This window comes from Cavia porcellus, unplaced genomic scaffold, assembly GCF_034190915.1.
Source record: "Cavia porcellus strain 051 isolate PalLab524CR breed Dunkin Hartley unplaced genomic scaffold, mCavPor4.1 scaffold_11, whole genome shotgun sequence".
NCBI classification, from domain to species: Eukaryota; Metazoa; Chordata; class Mammalia; order Rodentia; family Caviidae; genus Cavia; species Cavia porcellus.
The window spans coordinates 63,890,611-63,899,168 of record NW_026947494.1 but is presented as its reverse complement, the minus strand read 5'-3'; the positions used below and the strand labels follow the sequence as shown (position 1 = coordinate 63,899,168).

Here is an 8,558-nt window from a genome sequence, read left to right as displayed (position 1 = left end):
AACTGCCATTGCAACAGAGATTTGTACATTTCTGTGCTGTTTGCAAGTCAGATTTTATAGCATGATAGATGGGCAGCAAATAGGATTATTGGGACTTGCATATTTGTCTACTGATGGTGTAACCTGCCTTTTTCAAGTCCCTCCAGCTAAGAGCAGTGCCAAAATGATTTCAAAGAGGAATCTTACATTCAGCCCAATGATACACTGGGCAAATTATTCTCTCTTATTGTTGAAATCCTTTTCAAATAATGTGGAGCATCATCGTGGCTGTAGGCTGATGCATCCCAAACTATTCCTGACATATGGCTCCATCTTGGGTCTTAGAGGCCTTTTTAGTTTCCTGAGACTCACTACACAGCGTCACAACCAATCACTATTCAGCTGCCACATGCTCTATCCCTGACACAACTGTCGCTCCATTCCACGAAATGTTTTATAAATTTGGGAGTGACCTTTAGGTTAGAATAGCAAGACTATATTTTACTGTCCTGTAGGAAGGCAAGAAAAGCAAGAGACCAGAGATCAGACTTAGGTCACAGGGACCTTAGTTCTTCTTTACTTCAAAATAGCTCAGCATGAAAAACAAAATACATCTCTCCATGTCAAAATGACATACTTTGGAAAATTGTTTTCTGATCCCCAGCACCATCTGTTATTTTGAAAACTCTCATCAACAAAATTATTTTTGAAATAAATCAAGCTCTGCTGCTACTTACTAAAATGTCTTCTGAATTTTCCCCACCAGGGGCCTTTGTTTTGGACTTAAGAGACAGGGGTAAGGGAGCACCTTAAAACCTACAATAAGGACTGATAAGTAGGGGCAAAAATCACACTTCCAAAAACCTGATCGTTAAAATACATCATTGAAAAAAGTAAGCAATAACAAGATGAATAGAGATGAGCTAAACACAAGTAATCATGCCGCTGAATAGGATACTTCCTAGTCTACAGAGTCGGGTTTTTGGTCATTTATTTTGACTTGCCTCTGACTACCCAATAATGCTGTGATTCAAAGGGAGAAAAACATCCTGTTAGGCCACAGATTTGACTTCTTTGGGTCTCAGTTTTCTCCTCTGTAAATCAGAGCTTAAGATGCACCTCTGACTACCTCACAAGAAGGTTGTGAGCCTTAGAAAGTAAACTTAACATTGGGATTTTGAGGAGCTCAATAAACATTCCTGTCTTATTTAATTATGCTTTGAATAATTAAAGAATAAAACTAAAGGATATAGCAGAAGGCCTGACAGGTGCTAAGCAGGTATTCCGCTGCTTAGCCAGTGGGAGCTACACTCCATATACTGCTTTTTTTTTAAGTGATAAGACTAGTGTTGGGAAAATGGCTCACAACTGCTAGCAAATACAATTCCAAATTCAGATCCAGAGAATTAAAAAGACTTACTCACCCAGTACTGGAGTCCTATACCATCCCTCCCCTACGCACTCCACTTCCTCAGTGAACACATGGAGTGGGGGATGAGGTGGAAGCTATGCTTCTAGTGGGCAGCTTCCTGCCAGCGGGGAAGACTATTCTGACTGTGCCCAGTCATGTTTCCCAACTGACAGAGCTGTTGGGTCCAGAAGCAAAGGAGTTATTCTAGTAAAAATAAACTCTATGAGGAAGGACATATCAGGGACAGAGAAGATATTCCCTCACCTCCCTGATGAATCAGTCTCAACACACACACACACACACACACACACACACACACACGCGCATAAATAATTTTATTAACTAAACATGGAGGTTTTCTGGGGCCTAAAAAAACAAAATCCATAAAATACTAGTCCAAATTTCTGATCTTTTGCACTTTATTCTATGAAATTAATGTTAAGAGTCTGTTTGTAGAGCTGGGAATTTAGCTCAGTGGCATAAGCGCCTGCTTGGCAAGAGCAAGGCCAAGAGTTTAATCCCTGCTACCAAAAAAAAAAAAAAAAAGATTCTATTTGTTACAGTTACATGAACAGTCTTCATTACTGACATTCACATTGCAGAAAGAACATGGTTTCAATAAAATAACTCAATAAAAGTCACATCTGAATGATAATCGTATTCATTTTCAGGCTTTATCGTATTTAGGCATAATGGAAGTAATTCATTCACACTCTAGTAATCAGTGTTCTTTTTATGAGATCAAGTCTAATATTTAGATTTGCTTACTCTCTCAGTTCATTATCTAGGGTCATCAGCAAGAGTTATACATTATCACTGATACACGACAAGGAGCTTCAGTAACTAGAGAGCCCCCTCTCCTGCGTCCCACCCCCTCAGTTGCCCCCCTCCTCCATGCCCATTGGGAGGTGGACTTTAAGATGACCTTCAGAGACACCTAACTCCTGACATTATTGTCCTATACATGTCCTTGTGTGAGTGCAGCTGAACCTCCTTGAGTGGGACTTGCTCCTCAGGGGTAAATTATGGCAACAGCAGAGGCAGATCCCTTTCATGATCAGACTTCTTTCCTGCCAGCACTGTCTCTTTCCTGTTGCTTACTCACTCTGATGGCACCATTACCACATTATGAAGTGCTCTATGGAAAGGCTCACATAGCAAGAAACTGAAAAAAGTCCCCCACCAGCAGCTTAAGAGAAACTAAGATATCAGACCAATGGTCAGGGAGGAACTCCCAGCAACTACATCAGTGAACTTGGAAATGATTCCTCCTAGCCAACTGCAGTCTACTGATACTTTGACTGGGGTCATTGTAAAAGAATTGATGCAGAGGTGATGGTATAATTACACTAGCTTCATCAGAATAGCTAGCAGCTGCCCTGCTTACCTCACTTAATACATTGTTTGCAAAAGTAATTATTTTAATTGCCAAAGAGCTGCAAATCATATGAGAAGTGACAGTTTTGTTACAACAGGTGGCTGCAATCATCTGTCTTGGAAAATTACAGTCACAGATACAAAGAGTCAAAGAAAGTGAGAACCCAATTTAGAGTTGACATATGTGAACAACATTGTAAAACTCTTGAAATTATAGGCACTCATATCAATCTATACAAACTTAGAGTCACATTTAAAAAATTGCTCTTAAGTAGCCAAACCTGATTAATAAGGGATTCCATTATTTACTTCAGATGCTTTAAGAACACTGATAGCACCCAATTCATAATCCATAGTCACCGCAAGGTCTTGAGTTCAATTCCTGGTACCAAAAAAAAAAAAAAAAAAGAATAACATAATCCATCACCACTCTTCTTGGCCTCTCCACTCTGCATTCTCGAATGCCAAGGAAAGTTCCAGACGCTGTCAAGCCCAGCTCTGAATAAATTTATGTTTTCCTCACCCCCCTGCACCACTGTTTTCTTTCACTTACTAGACAGTCTTGGCCTCTATCAACCAAAAAATAGTCTATTTTTGTTTTGGGAGGAGAGGAAATGAGTAAAAGAAAGAAAACTGAAGTATAATACTGTAAACAATGAAATGATAATAAACTTTCTCTTTTGGAAGCAACACTGACACACTTGCCTGCTTCCCCTATGGGTAAAGTTAGTATCATGTTTTACCTTCAAGGGGAGAAGTCTGCATCTAAAGATAAACCAAAGAAACAAAAAGAACAAAAATAGTAACACCCTGTGGAGGCCTTGAAACCTTCAGCTTTTTTTGAACAGCAGGAGTTAATAAGTTACTGACTTGCCGTTAAAATGACTTAAGGCATTTCCGACCAGTTCCCATACAGGACCTTATGTGACTATTATTAATTAACTTACTATCTCCCGGCTTGTTTCCCTCTGTTTGAGAAAGCTAGCACTGTTTTTTTGGGGGGGGAATAATCTGTCATATTTTTAATATGAAACAGTGGTTTGGCAAGAAGGTGCTCTTTCTCCTCTGTGTCTGCTTCCTCTGAGACTTTTTGCCACAAGATCCACACCTAGTGTTTTCCAGAGGCAAGTGCAAAGTCTACCTCAGGAAGAAATAGCTTACTCTTCAAAATAATTGCAATCTTTTGCTACGGTTGTATTGGCAGAAACTAGTGAGTATGCAGGTAAATGAGTCCTAAGGGCAGTTGATCAAAGAGAATAAATATAGGGCTAAATGTGTTGATAGAGGTGTACTTACCAAGAATTTTGGATTTATTGCATTAATGTATTCTGCTAAAAGTTGTAACAGTGCACTGATTTGTTGACTGTAATTTGAGCTCTATGGTGCAGCCTACATTTAATGAGGGTAAAAGCCAGAACTGCCCCTGATAAATTGGAAGTACCTGAAGGATTAGAGAGAGCTGTTAAGAGTTGAACACTGTGCTTTTGTTTTTCTGTTTCCTTTGGTTCTATCCTGTTATATCTTATTGGATACTATTATGTGTGATAGTATAAACAAATTTTCTATGGAAAATGAGATAATATAGTAGCCATTGTTCGTTCTCTGCTACTTGGTTCTGAAAGCCCTGCAATGCTTTCATTCTCTTGAATGGTTTTATACTGTTTTGTTATGTTTGATACTATCATATATGAAGCTATGCTCAACTATTTCAAAGAAAGAGACATTATGGTAGTTACTGTTAATTATGGGTTATTTTGTGGTAAAATGCTGTGTTACTTGCATTGTTCTGAGCTGATCTGCTTTGTTATGTCCTCTTTTGTCTTAATCTCTTTAAAATAAAAAAGAATTTAATAAAAGAGTTAAACATCAGCCCTGAAGATGCAGCACTGCCCTGAGAGAGGGGCAGGGGTGGGGCGGCGGCGGTATCGACCCTGCAGTTTTGGGCCGCAGTTCCCAGCTGCAGAGGCGGGCAGGAGGTGGGGCCGGCGCTGAAGCTGGATCAGCGGGTAGAGTCCCCATGGTCCCGCCTGGCGGGGAGCACAGACTGCCGGCCTCTGCGGACCTTACTAGAAAGGAGAAACCTGACAAAGCACATATGTCCAACCCAGGTCAACTCAGAGAAGTGGACTGGAGCTGGAATACAGCGCCACCCATTTCTCCAGCACATCCTGGAGGAGGCTTGGTTTGGAGGCCCCTTTGTACTGCTGACTTAGTAGCTGACAGACTGGATTTGTTAACCTTGAACAGTTATGATTCTCTGTTATAGTTGTGGAAGATGTGCTACACCAACACTGATAGTCGAACATGAATTCGTCCATTCTCGTGCTGAGAGGAAGGAAGATGTTGTGGTAGGTGATGAGTGCAGAGGAAAGCGGATTGGTGAATTGTTATCGTAGGCTCTTACTTTGGTAAGCAAGAAACTGAACTGTTACAAGATCACTGTGCCTGAATGTCTATCACAGGACGTTGGTTTCTATAAAAAGTTTGGATATGCAGTATCTGAAGAAAACTGCATGTGCTGGATGTTTCTAAACTAAAATTCTCCTAAGGGTACGGTTAACGGAGCTTGTGTTGCTGCCACCCAATGGCCTCCATCAACACAACTGAACACAACCCAGTATAATATCCCAAGTATAATGACATTTAGACTACGGAAGTGCGCCACCACACCTGGCTCTAAATGATTACATTTTTAACTAGAATCTTTTCTCCCATTGTGTTTTTCTAAAGGTTGGCTTAATTTCTTGGCAGTAAAGAGTATCAATAGCAAGGAACAGTTCTGCTCATTTTTTTAAAAAATTAATTAAGACTGTTTCGTATCACATAATATTTTTATTTCAAAGAGACATTGTCTAAATACACTTGTGGGTGTCATTTCTCACATATTTTAAGAAGTTGGATTAAATATAATGCACCCAACATTTGCACATCTTAATATTGGCAAACAACTTGATCAGCATTTTTTTTTTTTTTTTTTTTTTTTTTTTTGGTACCAGGGATCGAACTCACGACTGTGCACTTGCAAAGCAGGTGGTTATGCTGCTGAGCTAAACCCCCAGCCCCTTGATCAGTATTTTAAAGAATATAAAGTTGATAGGATTCAGAGTAAAACAAGTGCTTTATTCATCAAAAATTTACATAGTTCTTCATAAAGTAGTACACATGTTATCTGTGAAATATTACTTACTAGTATTACCTACCTGTGAATATAAGGGTCAAAACTAAGGTAATTTTTAAAAACTGAAACAGTTTATTATTAAAATAAAAACCTTTGTGTAAAGCATTACAGATCAAAAGCCGTATTTATACTCATTGTCTGAAGGTCTAATTAGCTGTAACTCAAAGGCAGAGCAACAGCTAGGCAGGCAGGAAAACCGGACCCCGTGGGCTGACTATGAAAGGGCAGGGGATTGATGATGTGCAGACAGGCCAAGAGCAAAACTGAAAGACACTGTGTTAACAAACTGTGGAAAGGTGCCGTCTCCAAAAAGGCACTTATTGTTATAAAAGTACTTAAAACCTCAACCGTTTGCACAGCAACTGGCAGGGATAATTTTAAGACACCATAAAAAACCAGACTAGTCACTAATACCAAGAGTCTAAACTTCCATGCTAAGGATTCCTATCAGACTATTTCTGAATTTTTCACCATCCAAATTCCCCAGAATGTCTTTTCCACAGTAATTTTAAGTAGCATAGCATAATGCTGCCCACAAACCTCTGGATGACTGACGATGTAAGCCACCTAGACTTCGGCAACCAAGTCACAACTGTGGAGCATTCTGTGCTCTCCCGAGAGGCATCTTAAGAAATACACTCCACTTTGCAACAATTACCTAACTTTTCCACATAGTTGTAAGACCCAGTGCCTTGATTCTGTTAAAAAGTCAATCAGTATGAACTTAATTATACCCATTGTTTCTGTATAAAGAAGCTAGTAAGTTTATCTCTGGAATTCAACTGAACAGTGATTTAACACTTCTGTGCTTCTGAGTGCTTGGGTTTATGGGAAGGTTCCAGAGCTACTTCAACATGGATTAAATCAAATATACACTAGCAATTGTCCTTTGAAAAGAATCTGAGGGCTGGGGATGTGGCTCAGTGATACAGCACTTACCTAGCAAGCACAAGGCCCTGGATTCCACCCCAGCACCACCCCCCCACATGCACCAATTAACAAAAAAAGAATTTGGAAACTTAAGTGGCGAATGGAAATAGAGGGGACACTATGAGGTGGGGACAGGGGTCACAGAGAAGTGGTGAGAGGGCAAGGTGTCATTAGCAAACCTTGCCTTCCATGTTCTAGAAGCACCTGTAAATCTAATGGGATTAACGTGCACTGCGTGTCTTATTAAACTGACCATCACGATTCTGAACTCAAGTTTCAATCAATGACAAAATTGGAAACTTCAACTAGGAAAACGTGGGATGTGAAAAGCAGGCAGCTAATCTTCTAGGTTTTATGTACTTGCATTTCAAACTCCTGTTTCAGACTCTTCAAATAAGCATGCACATCCCCAAAGCCATGGAATTCAGCTAAATACTCAAGGACCCCAACTGCACACTATCCATCTCACTGGCAACAGAAACTGCAGTTACAGATCCCTCGACAAGGTGGGCAGTCCCGGTCCAGCAGTGCATCCCTGATCTCTTCCCCATAGCGATTCTGAAGGCAGGGCAATAGAACTGGCCTGGAATGCCCCAGCTGTCGGGGTGCCTGCAGTTTGTTTTGGTGTTAATAGTTTTCTGACCGCACTGACGGCAGGTAGAGCCTGGTGAGCGATCTTAGATCTTCTCTCGGGAGTTGCTACAGATGTTCTCCAACTCATTGCTGTGATCTCTTCTACCGGACGAATTACATGTGGAAGGGTCGTGGATCCCAGGCGACGACCCGGCATGTCATCGTCCAGTGCATCCAAGGCCTTCCTTTTCCTCACGAGCATGTACTTGTGGTCTTCCGTCTTCCTCTTCTTCCTCCTCCTCAGCGGGGAGAGCGCTCGGGGACCCCAGAATCCGAGACCTGGACCTGGTAAGCAGCCGGTTCTGCGCTCCGGGTTCCTCCTGGAAGCCGCACCTGGGAATGTGCGCCTCAGGGGCGCCTGGGAACGCACTGATCTGGGGCCCAGGACAGAAGGTCTTCCAGAAAATGAGCCAAGAAAACTTCCTAATTCTGACATGAGTTTTGCAAGCATGGCTTTGCTTTATTTTATATTTAAGGCCCATTTTTTCAGAAAGTTCATGCCACTTTCATCTTCTGAATCGGAGTTGGAAATGGTGGCAGAATTCTCTGGGGGTTGGGGAGTGCCCTGGCTTTTTTTCGGGTGTCGCCCTGATGCTACGCACTGGCACTGGGAAATTCATGCCACCCTAAGAGGGCTAGAGGACCTGCCCTGGCTGCGGGTCCTGCAGCCCTTGGGCTGCCTGTGGTCTCGTGTTTGCAAAAATTATCAGAAGCAAAGCTTCTGATAATTCACAACTGTCATCATCAGAGGATGACGATGTTTCCATGGAAATCAACTTCGTATATCTGAATTTCTTTGTGTTCTTCACTCTGAGATCCTTTTGCTGCGCGCAGCGAGCCTCCATGTGGCGGCAAGCGCTCAGGCCTCAGGCTGCGCAGCTCAGACAGGGAAAGACAAAGGAGCCGCGTGCTGCGGTGCCACAGGGAAACTAGGGTAATTTTAACGTGAATTAGCAACTCTTAGCATATGAACTTCTACCTTTCTTTTTTTATGAGTACTGAAACCTTTCTTTTGATAATGTTTTTGTGAATATTACAAAATTGTATGGA

General features: G+C 41.5%; 2 pseudogenes; one reads left to right on the top strand and one right to left on the bottom strand.

Annotated features, from left to right (window-relative positions):
• Window positions 1-4,784: 4,784 nt before the first annotated feature.
• On the top strand, window positions 4,785-5,304 carry LOC111756307 (glucosamine 6-phosphate N-acetyltransferase-like; annotated as a pseudogene).
• A 1,916-nt stretch (window positions 5,305-7,220) lies between these two features.
• Window positions 7,221-8,353, bottom strand: LOC100727616 (cell division cycle-associated protein 7-like; annotated as a pseudogene).
• Between the last annotated feature and the right edge of the window lie 205 nt (window positions 8,354-8,558).